This window comes from Phodopus roborovskii, unplaced genomic scaffold (assembly GCF_943737965.1).
Source record: "Phodopus roborovskii unplaced genomic scaffold, PHOROB, whole genome shotgun sequence".
NCBI classification, from domain to species: Eukaryota; Metazoa; Chordata; class Mammalia; order Rodentia; family Cricetidae; genus Phodopus; species Phodopus roborovskii.
Window position 1 is genome coordinate 21,966,766 of NW_026126517.1, and position 19,822 is coordinate 21,986,587.

The window sequence follows — 19,822 nt, forward strand, 5'->3', positions numbered from 1 at the left end:
GTGGGAGAATTCCATGCTGTAGGAGGGTGTGGATTCAGTGACCACAATTCCATCCTTCCTTCCATCCTCCCTTGAGTCTCTGCCTCCCAGCTGTTTCCTCACTTTCTCCAGATAAACTTGTGTGAGTCAAAAGTTAGCATCAGATCTCTGGCTTCCATTTAGATTTGCTTGCCGGGGATTCCCAACCCCCTTACCACCCCTCAGAAATTCAAAGGGAGGGAAGAGAATACAGCCCTCTTGCAATAGTTCCTTTATGACAGGGTTGCCTCTAGCTGTTTTGTCTCAAGAGATCTCAGACTGAAATCACATCACTGTTTCCCCCTCTCCTGTCAGCTCTCTCTTCCTTTGTTAGGTTCCCCTGTGCCTCTTCATCTGCCCTCCTCACATTAACCTGTTAGTAGTATGTCATCTGTTTCTTCTTGGGATCTAGATTGGATACATGGTATTAGAGGCCCCAGGAAACACATTGAAAAGCAAGATTGTAGCTTGGCAGAGGTGGCACATGCCTTTAATCCTAGCACTGAAGAGGCAGAGGCAGGCAATCTCTAAATTCAAGGTCAGCCTGGTCTACAAAGCAAATTCCAGGACAGTCAGGGCTCTACAGAGAAACTCAGTATCAGAAAACCATAAGAAGAAAAACAAAGAGATTCTAGAGTTGGTTTACATCTGGTAAGTCGCAATAGGCTTATGTGTGCTGTGGGGAAGAGCCAGGCATGCTGCAGCACAGACCATGGCACACAGTGGTAACCTCAATTCCAATGTCAGCTGGTGGTCAATGACAAGGCATGGGCAAGTGGGATCAATTTTTAACAAGAAAATTATGAGCATTTGACCAACATCTAGAGAGTGAGAAGGCCTAGGAATTGGTATAGAAATGTATACTTTCCATTGGTATGGATTTTGGTTTATTGATAAAAATTTAAGGTTGCCGGACAGTGGTTGCATGCCTTTAGTCCCAGCACTTACTTGGGAGGCAGAGACAGGCAGATCCCTGTGAGTTTGAGACCAGCCTGGTCTACAAGAGCTAGTTCCAGGACAGCCTCCAAAGCCACAGAAAAACCGTCTCAAAAAACAAAACAAAACTTTAAGATAAATTTTGTTATAGGTATATTTTTACTCTTGTTTAGATATTGTGTATATGCAGCTCTTTTAGAAATGTATAATTAAGTACAGATTATATATGTAGCCACCTATAATAGTCAGAGCATTTAGTTTAGTTAGGTTTTCTAGATACACAGAGAGATGTTTGAGATGGATAGATATTCTTCAAACCTTTCAAAGACCCACAATATATGGCATTTAAAATTGTTTATTAGGGTTTTTTCATGACAGTAAGACACAACTGCTCCTGGCAGAGAAGAAGATGGACATTAAAGACACTCGTTATGGAGTTTGCTTTTAATATGACAAGACTAGCCATTTGGGCAAGATATTGCTCTTGCCTGGATTGTTTGACTGTGTGCTGTACAAACTGGACATGCAGGACCCACAGGAAAGTGACTGCTGGACTTGCCAAAACAAGATGGGAAAGTCCTTCAGGGTTCCTGCTCCATGGAAGAGCCTTCCAGACATTCTGCAGGACATAGAGAAAAGTGACTGACAAACTGCCAATACAGGTGGGACAGTTTCAAATTTCTTGCTTTGCTGAGAAGTCTGCCAGACACTCTAGACCTATAGGCTGAAGATGCATGCCCCAACATTGCAAAAGAACTCTGGGTGACTGTCCAGGCAATAAGATGTCTCCTTCAATTCTAGAGTTTATATATTATCCTTCTGAGGTCTTTGATGGAGTTGAAGACAGATAGTTATGGTTATGGTTTTCCTTAGTTATGATAAAAGATAAATTACATATAAAACTTTAGACTCACAAAAATATGATAGATGATATATTTTCTTTAAAATTTGCCAAATGTTAGTGTACTAAATATTTAGTTCTTGCTTGATAACTGTTTCGTTATATATAATTTTACTGTTAAAGTTTAAACTTTCCTTTTTATTTAGACAGAAAAGAGGAGGCCATGGGGGATGTCCTTCTGTTACTAGTTGATGAATAAAGCACTGATTGGCCAGTTGCCAGGCAGAAAGTATAGGCAGGGCTACCAGATAAGAATTCTGGGGAGAAGAGGCAGGGAGAAGCTGCCAGGGAGAAGCCATGTAGCTCCCGAAGGAATAACATGCTGGATTAGAGGTAAGCCACAGCCTCATACAATACAGAGTTTAATAGAAATGGGTTAGTAATTAAGAGAGAGCTAGCCAGTAAGAAGCCTAAGCCATTGGTCAAACAGTTTATAATTAATATAAGCATCAGTGTGTTTATTTGGGGCTGAAGGACTAGGATGGACAGAAATTCCATCTACAGGGAATTTTGAAGAAGGATCCTCTTCATCTGTAGATAAGGAGCTGATTGATTACCTTGCTCTTAGGGCTGAAATGATGGCAATCTACAGAAGTCCAGGCAGTGTAGTGGGAACTGACAGCCTGAGCTGTGTCTACAGATGAGTTCATTGCCCCACGAAATAAGGAACATCCTAACAGCAAAATCCAAACAGAAGCTGGGTGGGACATATATCTTTGATTCCAGCATTCCAGAGGTAGAGACAGGTTCATCTCTGACTTTGATGTCAGCCTGATGTATGTAGCAAGTTCCAGACCAATCAGGGCTACACAGTGAGACTAACTTGAAAGAAAGAGCTGCTGGGAGGGAAGATGGACAGAGAGTAGAGATCCACATGGAGGCCACCAGAACTGTCAAACAGTAAACCAAAAACAGCAGATTCCTAAACAAGACTGAGATGAAGACTCCTACCACACCTCCATCCCATGGGTGTACTTGGTCTGTGCAGAAGGAAATTCAGGAGAGTGACTGTGGACTGTTTTAAACCTAATCAGAAAGTCACTCCAGCTCCTGTTCCAGATGTGCTATTCTGGGTTTTGGCTGGACCAAAGCTATACCCTCCACCACCTGATTTAGTGAAAGCTTTTTGCTCCAGACTGATAACTTGCCAGAGCAGTTTGATTTCAGAAGATGGACCCCCTCATGTGCAAAGGCCTTTCTCACCTCTGAGTCTATGGGACAGGACACCACACTGATCTACTATGTCAGAGAACAGAAAATAAATCCTCCACAAAAAATCATGGGCTTGCTTCTTCAGTGACATTTGTAGAGACCTGGTGGACCCCACATGTTGCAATATCCCCTCTGAAGATAAAGACACATTGCTACCAATGCTGACCAACCACTACTGAGAAACGCCATGTCTACTGAACTTGTTTGACCTCTTCTAAGCATTTGCTGGAAAGTCAGAGTTGTTGCTATTTGAGAGTAGTAGAGGATTAGAGGAGACTCTGCAACAAGGATCCTTAGGATCCGTCCAGTGTTTGCCACAGGGAGAGATGCTCTGTGGAGCCTTTGCCAGAGTCACTTAGGGGAGCCACAGCACAGACCCTGAGGTACTATCCTCCCTCCCTCCCTCTCTCTCTCTCTCTCTCTCTCTTCTGAGACAGTGTTTTACTGTTGTAGTCCTAGACCTCCCTCTATAGACCTCCCTCTGTAGACCATGCTGGCTTCAAAAACTCAGAGTCCTGCCTGTCTGTGCCTCCCAAGTACTAGGATCAAAGGTATGAACCACCACCACCTACTATTCTGCTCTTGAGACACAACACAGCTCCTAATTTGCTATCAGCAGAACTTGAACCCTTGGGTGCTATATTAAGTATGCGTTACTAAGTCAGCATGCTTTGAGCTACCTACCACAAACTGCATATCACCTAATTCCTTAAATTATAAGGCAGCTTTGAGCTTTGTTGGTCCAGAAGTTTTGGTTCTCATTGGAGGAATAACTCCACTAAGGGATTCAATAGTGGCTCCATTAAATTACAGACTGTCCCCTGCCCACTTGGGACTAAGGAACCAACAAGCAAAATACTATATTCAGTGGCTGATCTTGATCGGAAAAGGTGAAACTGGGTTGTAACTACACTCAGATGATAAGGAAGAATATGTCTGTAACAATGTAGGTCCCCAGGGTTCCCATCCAATATGATGATAAAAGTGACAGTGTCTTAGGTTAGGCTAGACAGCTAACAGCCCAGACTCCTCAAAGATGAAGGTTTCAGCTGAGATGTATATTAATGGTAGAGTGCTTGCCTATCGAATGCAAGTCCCTGGGTTTGATCGCCAGGTCTGAAAAATAGTTTTGTTTTTTGTTGCTTTTTGGGTTGTTAGCTTTGGAGCATGTCCTGGAAGGACCAGGCTGGACTCAAGCTCACAGAGATCCATCTGCCTCTGCCTCCCAAATGTTGAGACTAAAGGTGTGTGCCACCAATGCCTGGTGTGCTTTTTGGTTTTTTGAGACAGGGTTTCTTGGTGTCCTGGAACACTCCATAAACCAGGCTGGCCTTGAACTCACAGATTCACCTGCCTCTGCCTCCCAAATGCTGGGATTAAAAGCATGTGCAACTACCACCCTGCTATTTTTTTTTTAAGATTGTGTGTTTTTAAGATTTGGGATAAGACAAGCACAGGAAGGAAGCAAATTACAGTGAGCATTTATGACCACCCTTGCCAGATGTAGAGATGAGAACCATTACACAGTCCAGAGTATTCCATTGCTTTATTTATTATCTAATTCTCTTTCTTCTCTTCCATTCTCCTACCATGTCAGCTATAATAATAAAGATCGCCCTGTCTGTTGTGTCTTATTCAAAGGTTTCTACCTCAGCCAAGAGGCTTAGGCATGGCCTGAGGAGGAACTGGCATGAAGGAATTGGCACAGTGAGGCTTAGCATGGTTTTGATATTTTGTATTGTGAGAAAGGTCTCATATCCCTAGGCTAGCCTCCAGCTGAATATGTAGCTAAGGATGCTCTCAAACTTCAAATCCTAATGCCTCTTGTACCAGGCTTTTTCTTTTAGACCACCAACCAGTTCCCAAATCATGACACAAACTTACTAGTTTTGAATGCTTGGCCTAGCTTAGGCATGTTTCTGGCTAGCTCTTTTAACTTAAATTTACCTGTTTCCCTTTATCTTTTGCCTCAGGGCTTTTTACATTTTCCTACTTTCTTGCCATCTCTATGTCTAGCTGGCTGACAGCTGATTTGTTTCTAGTCCCAGACTTTCCCCTCATCTCTTCCTCCTCTGGAGCCTGGATTTTTCCTTTATTCTCTCTGCCTGGCAGCCCCATCTATCCCTCTCCTGCCTAGCTATTGGCTGTTCAGTTTTTTATTAGACCAATCAGGTGCCTTAGGCAGGCAAGGGGAAACAAATGTAACACATCTTCTTTATAATTAAACAAATATGGCATAAACAGAAGTAACAAACTGTTACACAGTTAAAGTAGTATTCTGCATAACAGAAGGAACACACTGTTACACAGTTAAAGTAGTATTCTGCAGCATAAACAAAGGTAACACATCTTTGCTCAGTTAAAATAATACTCTATAACAACCTCTCTATCTTCCAAATGCTAAGATTATAGGCATATGCCATCATACCTCATTTCTATGGCTCTGAGGATGAAACCTACCCAGGCCTTTCACATTACAAGCTGAGCTATATATATTCCCAGTTCATGAAACTTCGTTTATTTATTTGTTTATATTTTAGGTCCAGTCTCTGTAAGTAGCCTTGGCAGACCTGGAACCCACTATGTAACTTTAAACTTGATGCAGTCCTCCTGCCTCAGCCTCCCAAGTACTATCACAGCTACACATCTTCATCTTTTGATGACTATGTTGATCAGAAGTGTTTCTATTCTATTTATTTGGAAGCTAAAATACAGTTTTGGGGGTGCTGGGGTGACGGCTTCATTGGATTGGTATAGTGTTTACCATGCAAGCATGAGTATCTGGTGTTACCTTCCAGCACTCTTGTGAGGAAGTCGGGTGTAGTGGCTCATGCCTGGGATTCCAGTCTCAAGGGGGTGGAGGCTGGAGAATCCTTCGGTTTGCTGGCCAGCCACCCTCACTAAATCTGTGAACTCCATGTTCAGGGAGAGCCCAGGTCAAAACGAAAATGTGGAGAGTAATTCAGAAAAAGACCTACATCAACCTCTGGTCTCCACCCACACATGTGCACACGCATGCACACAAACATACATGCAAATACTGTTTCAGAAGAGATGTGATTAAATGCCAGGTAAGCAGGTATAGAATATGGTGATTCTGTCATCTGACGGTTTGACTCTAGCTACATGTCACGGATGCTCCTGTCTTGGTAGTTCTTTAGTGCTTTGTAGCATGCCAACTGAGCCAGTGGTGTCTCCCCTAAATCTCTTCCCCTGTCTGCTTCTGGATCACAATCAGCCAGAAGTAAATTGTACAAGATTTAGAAAATAGAACTTGTGGGAGATGAAAATGTGTGATGAAGGACATCATGTGAAGATTACTTTGAACTAGAGGGAAATACATAGGAACCAGCGGTTGCATAAAACAGCCTGCCCAGGGCATCCTTATCCAGAAAGTCAGGACAGGCATAGGCGAAAAGTTCTCAGAACTCATGAAATACAAGGCCCCTGGTTGGTCCAATAATCATTGCAATGCTGTCTTCTCACCTTTCCCCCCTGCCCCTCTCTTGTTACAAGGCCATGCTATGTTGATCACTGTGCTCAGGGGTCCTCCTCACTACAGCCTCTCCAGTAGCTGGGACCACAGGTACACACCCCCATGCCTGGCTAATGCTTACTTCTAAATTATGCTGCTGTGTGTTTTATGTCTTCCCAAGCAGTCTTAAAATATTTTTGCAGGGGTGGGGAGCAACAAATTGGCTGGGCATGGTGGTGCAGGCCTTTAATACCAGCACTCAGAAGTAAGAGGCAGGCAGATCTCTGAGTTCAAGGCCAACCTGGTATACAAAGCAAGTTCCAGGATAGCCAGAGCTGTTACAGAGAAACCCTGTCTTGCTGGGGGGTGGTATTTAGAGAGTCCCCTTCCCATTAGAATACAGGACACATTTGCCTAGCCCCACCTCCACATTTTTCTTTTCTGCCTTTTTTTTTTGGGGGGGGGAGGGTTATTGGTGTTGTTTGAGGCAGGGTTTCTCTGTGTAGCCATGGCTGTCCTGGAAATCACAATGCAGACCAGGCTAGCATCAAACTCACAAGAGTTTCACCTGCCTCTGCCTCCCAAGTGCTGGGATTAAAGGTGTGCACCACCACATCTGACCTATTCTGATTCTGCTGTTTTTCTGTTCATTCTGTCTCTCTCCTCTCCATCCCCCTCCTACTCTCTCCTCCCCCCTTGTCCCTCCCCCTTCCTCTCCTCTCTCTCCTCTTTTCTGGGTTTCTATTTCCCTTGCTGAGCTGTGGCACCTGTGGCCCTAGGCATCCCTGCGCTGACCTTCATGCTGTTTTGTTCTTGTGTGAGTAACTAAGCTAAGAGGACATTGTGGGACTTGAAGACCAGGGCAATGTCCTGTGGTACATTGTCCTGTACCAATGCTTTGAACCTGCTACTTACTCATCTGACCTCTGCTATGCAGACAGGATCCTCCCCCAAGCACCCTCCTCTCAGATGATCCTACCTTGTGTCCAATTTACATAAAACTAGCCAGCACCCTGATCATGCCTTAAATATGCCTTCTCTTAAGCCAGTGGACAGGTCTGCACCGGAGTATAGCCACCCACAAACAGCAGGCACTGTCCTCAGCTGGCCACATGTGGACTGTGTCACAACAGCCTTTGATGAGAGCTATAGTTATTCTCGCTTTGCAAAAAAGAGGAAACTGAGGCTCCAACACAGTGTATCTGACTCATCTGTTCTTGTGGAGACCACATGTAGTGAAACCCAGGCCGGTGTCTCTGAGGCTTTCACTAGGGTAGCCTCAACCTCAGCAGTCCCAGGCAGGTGACCTGGGAAAGGGCTTGGCTGCCCCTCCATACAGGTGTCTCTGGCTTGAGGGGCTATGGCTGCAGGTGGCATTGATTGACATGAGTGGGAGGTGTGAGGCCGTAGCAACCTCACCACAAAAAAGAATTGTCACCATCAGGACCAGCATGGTGCTGGCCTGCCTTTGTAATTCATCTTCCACTGTTTCTCACCACAACAGAAACTGCTTATCTGCAGGTGCACAGCTATTCTAGGAGAATGAAGGGTATGTGGCTTCCTATTAGTGCTCAGAGGATCAGTCACCCACCTGCCCTGCCCACCACCCCACATCTCTGTCGCCTCCCATCACGGGATGCCTGTAGCTCTTCAGACTGGAAGCTGCTGTCCAAGGCAACCCTGTGGCTACATATGCCCTTTCCTCTCCTGTCAAATGAGCCTGCTGGGCTTTTTAGTTTTCAAATGACTCTCCAATTGGCTACATACAGCAGGACACAGGGCAGTGTGTGACATATGTGACTGCTTAACAGATTCTTGTATGCAGACACGTTGTCACTGGTCATGGCATTGACTGTGTCAGCATTCCAAGGTTGGGACGATGATGTCATGCCATTCTGGCATCTCTGAGCCTTCAGAAAGCTAGGAGCTCTTTGCCTGAGAATACCATCAAGTACAGATAGCTGCAAGTGTGTGGAAGGCGAGCAGCCATGCTCTGTGCCACCTGCCACCGGAGCGGTGGCTGACACATTCCTATGAAGACATCATGGCCTTTAAAAAATTATTTATTTTATCTTTTGATATTATAATATCACTGCTTCATGTATCCTTTTCCATTCCTCCCTCCAAACCTTCTCATATACCCCTCTTTTTTTTTTTTCATTAATTGTTGTTACATACTTATATGTATATGACCTGTGTGTGTGTGTGTGTATGTGTGTATGCATGTGTGTGTGCTCCTAAATACACAAATACAGCCTGCTCAGTTTGTATAATGCTATTTGTATGTATCTTCTCGGAGCTGGCTGGCCATTTTGAATTTTTCCTGTACCCTCAACTGGCCACGGTTAAGGCAGGCAGGCAGGAAGACTGAAGAGCTCCAATGCAGGGGCTAGAGTGATGGCTCTGGCTTGCCTCACAGACGCGAGGGCCTAGGGCTGGATTTCCAGCACTTGCCTGTAGTCTCAGTACTGGAGAGGCAGAAGCAGGAGTGTCCCTGGGGAGTCTAGTCAAACTGTGATCTTCGGGTTTGTAGGAAATTAGAGAGCAATTTTGAGGAAGGCACTTGATGCTCCATTGGCACCTGACTGGAAATGTCAGGGAGAGATGGACATGAAGGATGGGTAGTTCTTTTTTCTTTGTTTTTTGGGTTTTTTGTTTGTTTGTTTGTTTTTTGAGACAGGGTTTCTCCATGTAGCCCTGGCTGTCCTGGAACTTGCTCTTTAGACCAGGCTGACCTCCAATTCAGAGATCTGTTTACCTGTCTCCTGAGTGCTAGGATTAAAGGTGCATGCCACTGCAACCACCATCTCTGGCTTCCTAAAAGGAAGTTTTAAGAAAAAAAGAACAAGTCGGGCGTTGGTGGTGCACACCTTTAATTCCAGCACTCAGGAGGCAGAGACAGGCGGGTCTCTGTGAGTTTGAGACCAGCCTGGACTACAACAACCAGTTCTAGGATAGCCTCCAAAGCCACAGAGAAATCCTGTCTCGAAAACCAAAAAAAAAAAAAAGAGCAAAGAACAAGAGCCACTCTGAAGAAGCCATCATTAGAATTGCCATTCAGCAGCAGCCAGTACAGAAATCTAAAACACACCGGCTTAAACAGAAAGGGCTTTGTCTCATCTAACTGGAATCTAGGACTATTGTGAGTAAAAGAGGCTGTCCAGTACAAAGAGGCTGAAGCAGGAGGTTTGCTGTGAGTTTGAGCCAGTCTGGGATAGTTAGTTCTTGGCAAGCTTGGGCTATGAGAACTTGTCCCAGAAAAAACCAAAACCATGGAGCTAGAGAGATGGCTCAGTGGTTAAAAGTATATGCAGAGGACTTGAGTTTGCCAGCACCCATGTCAGTCAGTTCACAGCCTCCATAGTTGCATGTGCAAACATGAACACACGAGGAGAACACACACAGACACACACACACAAATCATTTTTTTTTCAAGACAAGTCTTCTCTATGTACCCCTGGCTGTTCTGGAACTCACTCTGTAGACCAGGCTGGCCTTGAACTCACAGAGATCCACCCTCCTCTGCCTACAGAGTGCTAGGATTAAAAGCATAACCCAGCAAAAATAAGCCTAATAAAAATAAAAACGTAGCAGGGCATGAGGGCATATGTCTTTAATCCCAGCCCTCCAAAGACAGAAGCAGGCAGATCTCTGTGAATTCGAAGCCGGCTTTGTCTATATAGTAGTAAGATGCCCTAGAACAGGCCTGGAGAGATGGCTCAGAGGTTAAGAGCACAAGCTGCTCTTTTAGAGGTCCTGAGTTCAGTCCCCGGCAAACACATGGTGGCTCACAACCATCTGTAATGAGATCTGATGCCCTCTTCTGGCCTGCAGGATTACATGCAGGTAGAACACTGTATACATAATAAATAACTCTTAGAAAAAAGTACCCTAAAACAAATAACAATGAAAAGATCTACAAAGGCAGGGACATACCCATCCAGGGGCTACCAGTCTATTACTGTATGGGCAAGCTCTCATTGTGTTTGCTAGGATTTAGTTCTGATCTTTCAAAGAGATTTATGAAGACTGTAAATCTCAGGGGTTGCTCAACCATGGGGGCAGCATGGCTTGAGTTAGATCACCAGGTGGCACTTTGCTGACATGAACTGTGGCAGAAGCACCTGGTCTAGCAGGGAGCTGGCTACTCAGTCGCTTGGGCATGGTGGGTCCCCTAACCCCGTGCCATGTTCCCACGGGGAGACAGGAAGCCACAGTGGTTGGGGTGCTAATAAGAGTTTGTGCAGGTAGAGTAGGCAGAAGTCATGCAGAAAGCTGCAGCTGGCTGGCATGGGGCCAGATTGAGCCTGCACTCCCTTTCTGCAAAATTGCTGCCCTGTGCAGAAAGGAAGAAGGATGCTGAGACACCTGCTTGTGTGTGCAAGGGCTGTGGTTTGAGATGGGAGGCTCTGCCCTGGGGGTGAGGGTGGCACTGCATGGATCTAGCTGCCAGCTAGACTGCAGAGAAGCAAGTCCCATGTGCCTGGCCCCACAGACACACACACACACACACACACACACACACCCTCCACCCCTGCTTTTCTAGGTTTCAAGTATAGCCCTCCTGCACCCCTGTCCTGTAAGCCTTGCCCTTTCCTTACTAGGGTCTCTCCTGTCCAAGGGACAGTCCAGAGCAGGACCCAAACTCTAAGAGGTCCCACTGCCAAGCGCCCACTTCTGCCACCATGTTGCCCACTGAAACAAGTCTGCATCACAGACCTTGGACAGTTCTCTGGAAGGGGAAGTGTCAGCCTGTTTCCTTGCACCGATGGCTCCCTCAACACCAAACCTTAAACCTTGGGGCAACCTATAGCCGCACGAGGTCCTAAAGCTGCTGGCTAGAGCTCACCCGCTGTGCTAATGGCCAGAGCCTTCTGTCTGGGCTGCTATTTGGACCTTCCATGGCTCTTCTCTCTAGTGTTCAAGCAAACATGTCCTAGCCTGGGTGTGAGGGGAGCCTCCCCTGCTGCTGCCTGTGACCCAGGGCAAGTCAAACCTTCCTCTGAGCCTCAGCTTCCGCAGCAGAAGCTGGGTGAGGACATGGCCGTGCCTCACTCCATGTGGACTTTCAGCACTCTCATCCCATCCCCAGTCCTCGCACCAACGGTAAAGACAGTCAGAGGGAGGGACCGGGGGACCTGTGAAAGGTGAGCAGAGGGATGGGACACACCTCAGAGGAGGTGGGCAGAAATCCCCCGAGCAGTTAGAGACGGGACCACCAGGCATGGAGTCTGGAATGCAGGGCCCTGAGTTACAAAGAGTCACAAAGTCCCAGGTGTCTGGGACTGAAGTAGGAACAGGCAACTGATGGAGATGGCTGGAGGGAAGAGGGGATCAGGGCTGCGGTGGTAGGGCTGGGGATGGCACCAAGCAGGTCTAAAAGGGATGCATTTTGAAGACCAGTGAGTGACTAGTTGCAGGGCATGGTGGGAAAGGAAGGATCTACGGGGTGGTAATGGCACATACCTTTAATCCCATCACTCGAGGAAGAGACAGGCAGATCTCTGTGAGTCTGAGGTCAGCCTGGTCTATAAAGTGAGTTCCAGGACAGGCTCCAAAGCTACACAGAGAAACCCTGTCTCAAAACAAACAAACAAACAAAAAGCACTTGTAGAGTCTAGGAAGATGGTTCAGAGGGTAAGTATGCAAGCTTGAGGACCTGGGTTCAAATTCCCAGAACCCATGGGAAAAGTCAGGCACTGTCACCAGGGCCTATAGCCAGAGTATGTGGAGGACAAAGACAAGGGTCTCTGGAGCTCATTGCCTGCCAGTCCAAGCACAGGTCAATGAGAAACTCTATCTAGAGAATAAAATGGTACCCTCCTTCTCTGGCCTCCATGTGTTCATATTCATTCACCCCAATATGTGCACATTCACCTCATACAAGTACACAAAATAATAAAAAATAAAGGAGGCAATCAGAAACAATTAGACTTTGTCCTAAGCTACATAACAAGGACTTCAGAGAAAAAAAAGTGCTAAGAACTGTGCTGAGCACAGGATCACCTCTTGTGCAACAGTTACTGTCAGTAGATAGGAGATAACATAGCACATGGCCTGAAGTGAGCCTCTGCTACAGCCACAGGATGCAGCAGATAGCCCAGTGATGCCCGGGCTGGCTAGATCTGTCTGCAGGAAGTGGAGCTCAGAGATGATCCCTTCTGACCTAGAAATTCCTTGGAGTGGGGTGGGGGGGGCCCTATACACCCAATAGCTCATGATACTAAAGGCAGTGCCACACAGGGAATGACACCGAAGCCACAAAGTACAGAAACTTGAGGTCCCAGCGCTTGGCTGCCATGGAGGCCGTCCTGTGGGACGAGCAGAAGGGAGCCTGGTTCGACTATGACTTGGAAAAAGGGAGGAAGAACCTGGAGTTTTATCCCTCCAACCTCGCCCCGCTCTGGGCTGGCTGCTTCTCAGACCCCAGCATCATTGACAAGGCTCTGAAATACTTGGAGGTGAGAGGACAGTGGGCGGGGCTGGCGTCCAGGAGGCAGGGCCCTCCCTTCCCTGCTGGCAGAGCTTGTCTTAGCCTGCAAGTCTTGCTGAGGTCCCTGGGAGCAGAGGAGCGGCCCTGGGGCAGGAAGTGAAGGGTCAGGAGGGGCAGATCTGCCTTCCCTGAGGGCCCAGTGTCCTTGGCTCTGGCTTCAGCCGCCACCCACAGTCACACCAATGTCCGGAACCTTCTAGGACAGCCACATCTTGACCTACCAGTATGGCTTCTCTCTAGCTGTGGGATTTCCCAAATGTATGGAGGCAGGCAGAGGGCATCCACCAAGGCCTGACCAAGGGTATAGGGCAGTCAGGCTTGCACTGGGAGGCATGAACAAGAACACAGGCCCCTCACCGCCTCCTGCTCTCCATGTAAGCCTTCAGCTGACACATCTCCCTCCACCTGTCCAGCATTCTTCTGTCTTCCTGCAAACTGATGCCCTGGATTAAGGGCCTAGGGGTCCAGATAAGAGGTTCAAGGGCCCTCCTTCTCTGCTCAGGGTGGGGACTTTGGATTTTCATATCCTGGCTGGTGGGGGTGAGAGTCTAGGTTTAGCTAAACCAGTTTCCTCAGACATGGGAGGTGGCTTTCTTCTGGCCTAGAATTGAATCAAAACCAAGTTTGTCATTTATTCAGTCAGCAGTGTGTGAGGTGAATTGGCATGGGCATTCTTCTGTCTCCAGAGCCTTCCCCAGATGAGGCAGTGCCAATATCCAGACAGCAGCACATTCAGGGCTGTGGCGGCTCCCAGTGGCCACTTTTGGTCACTGCAGAGGCCAGAGTTGCCAGCCAGTACAGCTGTGCCTGGGGTGGGGGGCCTACAGGCAGTTCCCCACCTACAACAATAATATATATGTGTATATGTGTGCATATATATGTATATATATTATTGATTATACACAATGATGATTTCACTATGACATTTTCAAAGATGTCTATATTTTGATCATATCCATTTCCATTACCTTACCCTGTCCCTTCCATATCCCTCTGACCCCATTCCTCTTCCAAACTTGTCTTTCTTTTACTTTCGTGCCTCCCTTTTGGATGACTCAATGAGTTTCTTACCAGAGCATGGATGAGAGATCATTAACAGGCTCATGGGCCCCTCACCAGGGCTACACACTAAAGGAAGCATATCTTGTTCCTGCTGTAAACATTACCTGCTATAATCCCCCAGGGAAATCTGGAGCCTCGTGTGTCCCTCCTCCTCCAGGTCACGATGTTGACAGCCCAGTCTCCTCCCGGTTTTGTGCTGTGAGTTCAAGAGAGCAGCAGCCACGTCATGGCTGAAAGATAACTTTTGACAACAGTCCACCCACCCTCCAGCTCTTACATTCTACCCTCCCTTCCCTGGTGTTTCTCAAGCCTTAGCATCGGCAACACAGATGTCCCATCTATGGCTGAGTGCTCAACAGTCACTTAACCTTCCTCTTTGACCTGTTCTGAGTCTGTAATTGCTGCTGCCCATGGCATAAGGAAGTTTCTCTAGACCATGGGGTGGTGCACATGCCTTTAATCCCATTACTTAGGAGGCAGAGGCAGGTAGATCTCTTGAGTTTAAGGCCAGCCTGGTATACATAAGTTCCAGGCCAGGCAAGGCTATGTGGAGAGACCCTGTCTCCAAAACAAGCAATCAAACACAATACAGCTTCTCTGACAGAAGGAGGAATACATAAAATTATTTCAAAGGCAATTTCTTGGGCATACCATGTCCATTTAGCCAAAACAACTGTAGCTTCAACACAGGGTCCTGTCACTTCCCTAGCCCAGGGATTTGGATCAGGTTTACAGTATCAGACATGAATTCCTTCGTGGGTCATAGGCCTCAAATCTAACCAGAAAACTGTTGGTTACCCCATGGCACCTGCCACTATTTCACGGTAGGCACACCTTGCCTGGCTGATGACTAGTGCAGCACCCGGATCCACAGAAAAACCTCCCCCCAGCAATCTGCATGGTACCTTCCCAAGCTATGAAGTCTAGCCACAAGGAGGAAGCTCCCTGGCCAACAACTCATTGGCAGAAGGGGGAAGCCACTCTTGTACAACCAGTTGTCCTCAGTTTGTGTCTTAGAGTTTCTAATGTTGTGACAAAATACCCTGACCCAAAAAAGCAAGTTGGGGAGGTAAAGGTTTATTTGGCTTACACTTTTACATTGCTGTTCATCACCGAAGGAAGCTGGACAGAAACTCACAGGGCAGGACAATACATGAGGCCACTGGTAGTGGATCCAAGATCTAACACTAATCCACTAATGACTTAGTGGAGCCCATTCTATATGGAGAGATACCTTGTTTAGCCTAGACACAGGGGTGTGGGGGTGGAGAGGTGCCTTGGTCCTGCCTCAGTGAGATGATGGGACAGACTTAGTAGACTTCCTAGGGGAGGCCTTACCCTCTCCAAGGAGCTGACGGGAGGGGGAGGTGGGAGTGGGGGGTAGTGGGAGGAGAGGAGGGAGGGGGAACTGGGATTGGAATGTAAAAAATAAGTTAATAAAAATTAAAAAAAAAAAAAAGGAAAAAGAAAGAAAGAAAGCTAAGAATGAGCCTCGGAGCTGGCCAGCAAGCTTCTGCTACATAATGACTGTAAGGCCAGCCTAAACCACATGAGACCCAGTCTCAAAAAACAAAACACTGGGGCTGGAGAGATGGCCCAAAGGTGAAGAGCACTGGCTGCTCTTCCAGAGGACCTGAGTTCCATTCCCAGCAACCATATGGTGGCTCACAACCATCTATAATGAGATCTGGTGCCCTCTTCTGGTGTGCAAGCCTGAATGCAGATAACTGTACACATAATAAATAAATAAAATGTTAAAAACAAAACGAAACAAAAAACCAAAAAACAAAAGACGCCACTACCAAATCTAAGAGGGAGATACTTTAAGAGGTGAGACGTGGGCGATGTCCTCAGGACACCGAAGGCAAGCTCTTGCAGGAGACTATGGGATACCAGTTTCTCAGTGTTGCTGTTGCCTGGCCTATGGTGTATGTACTGTGTTCCACACATGGTCCTGCCACTTAATTTTGGACTTTCACAATGGCCCCAAAGATTGGGTCACTCCAGAACCATAAGACAGAGCCTTTTCTCTTAGGGGCTGGAGAAACGGCTCAGGGGTTAAGAGCACTGGCTGCTATTCCAGAGGTCCTGAGTTCAATTCCCCAGTGCCAACATGGCAGCTCACAACCATGTACATGCCAGAACACTGTATACATAATAAATAAAACTTAAAAGAAAACTTTTCTCTTTACAAGTTAATTGCCTTAAGTATTTCACTAGAGTAACTCAAAATAGATGAATACAATACTCTGGTATTTTCTACTATTAATCTAGTTGTTATCAAATATACAAACCCTGTCCTAGTGATGCTTGCAAAAGGTATTTTGTTCTTCCAGGCATCAAATACTCATGACCTGGGGACTACTTATATAGGTATGGGTAATTACTTATATGATGTCATCGTATTGTGTCCAACAAAGCCTCTTTCAACTCATAGACCTAATGCCCCTTATAGCATGCAACTAAGAAATCACAATTGCTGGTAGGTGATGGAACTCTGCAGACCTTTCATCTAGGCACTCAGTAGGCAAAGGCAGGTACTTCTCTCTGAGGTTGAAGCCAGCCCGCTCTACAGAGCGAGTAAGAGAGGAAGACAGAAAGAGCCAGGCGTTGGTGGCATATGCCTTTGATCCCAGCCCTCAGAGGCAGAGGCAGGTGGATGGCTGTGAGTTCGAGGCCAGCCTGGTCTACAGAGCAAGTTCCAGGACAGGCTCCAAAGTCACAGAGAAAGGAAGACAGAAAAGTCGAGTTTCCCACTAGACTTTGCTCAGGGCTACACAGATCCAAAACAAACAAAACCGAGCTCTGCTCAGAAGCCACTAGGTGGCTCTGATTTCCGTCTCTGAGGCCCGCCTGAGGCTATGGAGGAATTTGTCACTCTCTTCTGCCTTCTCCTGGCTTCAGCCCTTGCTGATGCTCAGTCAACAACCAAAGTCAGTAGCAATCTCTGCTAGTGGGGTGCTGGCTAGGTGTGGAACTCACATCAGTCAAGTGCCCAGCATGGTGACATCTATAGTCTCAGCAGCTGGAAGACTGAGGCAGGAGAATTTTGAGTTCAAGGCCAATCCGGGTTGCCTAGTAAAACAGGATTGAATCTGTAAATTAGGGAAATTCTGGATTTGGTAACCAATCAGACACTGCCCCCTTCCCTCAGAAGCTTACTTAGAAATCGGTCTCCACAAGGCAGATGCGAACATCTGTGCTTGGTAACACCTGGAACGGAGCAGTGTTTAGCAGTGGAACTCCCCTTTGCCCATGGTAGGGGTTTGCATGTGGTAGTCAGAACAAGACTGATGTCAGACTTACCTTGACCCTTGTTTTATTACTATAAAAAGCTAAATTTCAACTTCTTAATTATTTAATGTCTATGTATGTATGCATGTGTGTGCTTAAGTGCTCTCAGTTTGTGCGCATGTGTGGAGAGGTCAGTTGGCTCCTACCAAGTGGGTTCTGGGGATTGAACTCAGGTCATGTGGCTTGTCAGCTTTGACCCACTGCCTTAAAAAAAAAAAGTAGTTACATCTCTTAAGGAAATTTCTCAAGAAGAAAGGAAACATGAGAAGTTGCTTGTTTTGTGAGACAGGGTCTCGTTGTTTAGCCCTGGCTGTCCTGGAACTCACTATGTAGAGCAGGCTGACCCAAACTCACAGAGATTCTGACCTGGATGCATGAAGTGTTTCTTTTCTTTATCATGTACATTGGTGCTTTGACTGCATGTGTGTCTGTGTGAGGATGTTGAGTCCCCTTGGAACTGGAGTTACAGACAGTTGTGAGCTGCCATGTGGGTGCTGGGAATTGAACCCAGGTCCTCCAAAAGAGTAGTCAGTACTCTTAACCACTGAACTATCTCTCTAGCCTCTACATGAAGTATTTCTTTTTTGTTTTCCAAGACAGAGTTTCTCTGTATTGCTTTGGAGCCTGTCCTGGAACTAGTTCTGTAGACCAGGCTGGACTCGAACTCACAGCCATCCACCTGCCTCTGCCTCCTGAGTGCTGAGATTAAAGGCTTGCGCCACCTCTGGCTGGCTACATGAAGTGTTTCTGAGAGCAGCTAAGAGCTGGTTGGCAGGCACCCTGCCTGACTCTTCCACTTGAATTTTGTTGGCTCTTCCATGTAGTCTTCTTTCTCTTTCCTTTGGAGACACGGTCTAATGTAGCTTAGGCTAGCCTCAGACTTTGTACATAGCTGAGACTGGATGCCAGGTCTGGCTTCCCTTCTGAAGTTTTCTGCATCTTTTAGTGGCAGTGGGATTCCTGTTGCTGTAACAAAATCCCTGGAACCACTCAATTTTTTAAATTAATTAATTAATTTTTAAAATTTTATGTGCACTGTTGTTTTGCCACAGGTATTGGATCCCCTGGAACTGGAGTTAAACAGTTGTATGCTGCCATGTGGGTGCTGGTAATTAAACCCTGGTCCTCCTGAAGAGCAATCAATGCTCTTAACCACTGAGCCATCTTTCCAGCCCCAGGAACCACTCAATTTAAAGGAGGACTTTTTCATTTGTTTGTTTTGTTTATCAAGACAGGGTTTCTCTGTGTAGCTTTGGAGCCTGACCTGGAACTCACTTTGCAGACCAGGCTGACCTCAAACTTTCAGAGATCCACCTGTCTCCTGAGTTCTGGGATTAAAGGTCTGTGCCATCACTGCCTGGCAAAGGAGGATGTTTTGGGGAGATGTGGTGCACTCCTTTAATTCCTTCTTGGGAGGAAGAGGAAGATGGATCTATATGAGTTCTAGGCCAGCCTGGTCCACATAGTGAGTTCCACACTAGCCAAGGCTACATAGTGAGACCAAAAAAAAAAAAAAAAAAAAAAAAAAAAATGGAGGGAAGGTTTCTTTTTGGCACATGTGTTCAAATGCTTTAGGCCAGGTTGTTTTGGATGAGCTGGAAGGGGAAATAAATGCACGTATGGATGCACTCCCTGTGCCCTGCTTCCTCATCTGGGTCCCACCTTACAGGCTCCATCCCCTCCAAATGTTAAGCTCTTCTAACCATGACAACACTGATCCAACCATCTCCCAAGAGTAGCTGCACCTTTGAACACAGTTGTATTTGGGGACCAAGGCTTCAGTACAGGAGCTTGGGGACCATTTCAGATCCAAAGCAGAAAGATGGGACACAGGGTCTCTGTGATGTGTCATCAGACCAAGCACAAGATGGCTCATCATCTCAGACCACTTTACAGCAAACCATGGGCCCTTAATCACAAGCAGGCCCTGGACAAAGACTGTGACTTGCTCTAGTAGGATACAGGTCAGCTGTCCTCAGTGTCTGCACTTTTGAATTGCTTGGTTCTGATGAGATAGGTCCCGTTGATGACTGCCCTTCAGCTTCTTGGCCTTACCTTCCCGACGTCCACCATATTAATTTCTCTGGTGTCCCATTCTCCTCCAGAGTGCTAAGAGCTCCTTGGCAGCCATCTTTTCCATTCCAGCTTTATCCTATCTAAAGAGAAGAGCAAAATCCCAAGGAAGAATTATGAACCAGTTAACTTGCCATTGTGAATTGTGAATTCCATACTAAAGCCAAAGAAGTCCCTTAGGGTGGTGACAAAATGTGATATCGGGGTCCAAGGAGTTAGTCACTCTCTTAAAGTTGAGAGGCTGAATAATTACGTTTGGCCTAAAGCTACTTTGCACCCCTGTAAACTATAAGCAAACTTAGTGAGCAATCAGTGGAGTCTAACTGGGGGGGGGGGGGGGGACTGCCTTACAGGTAGC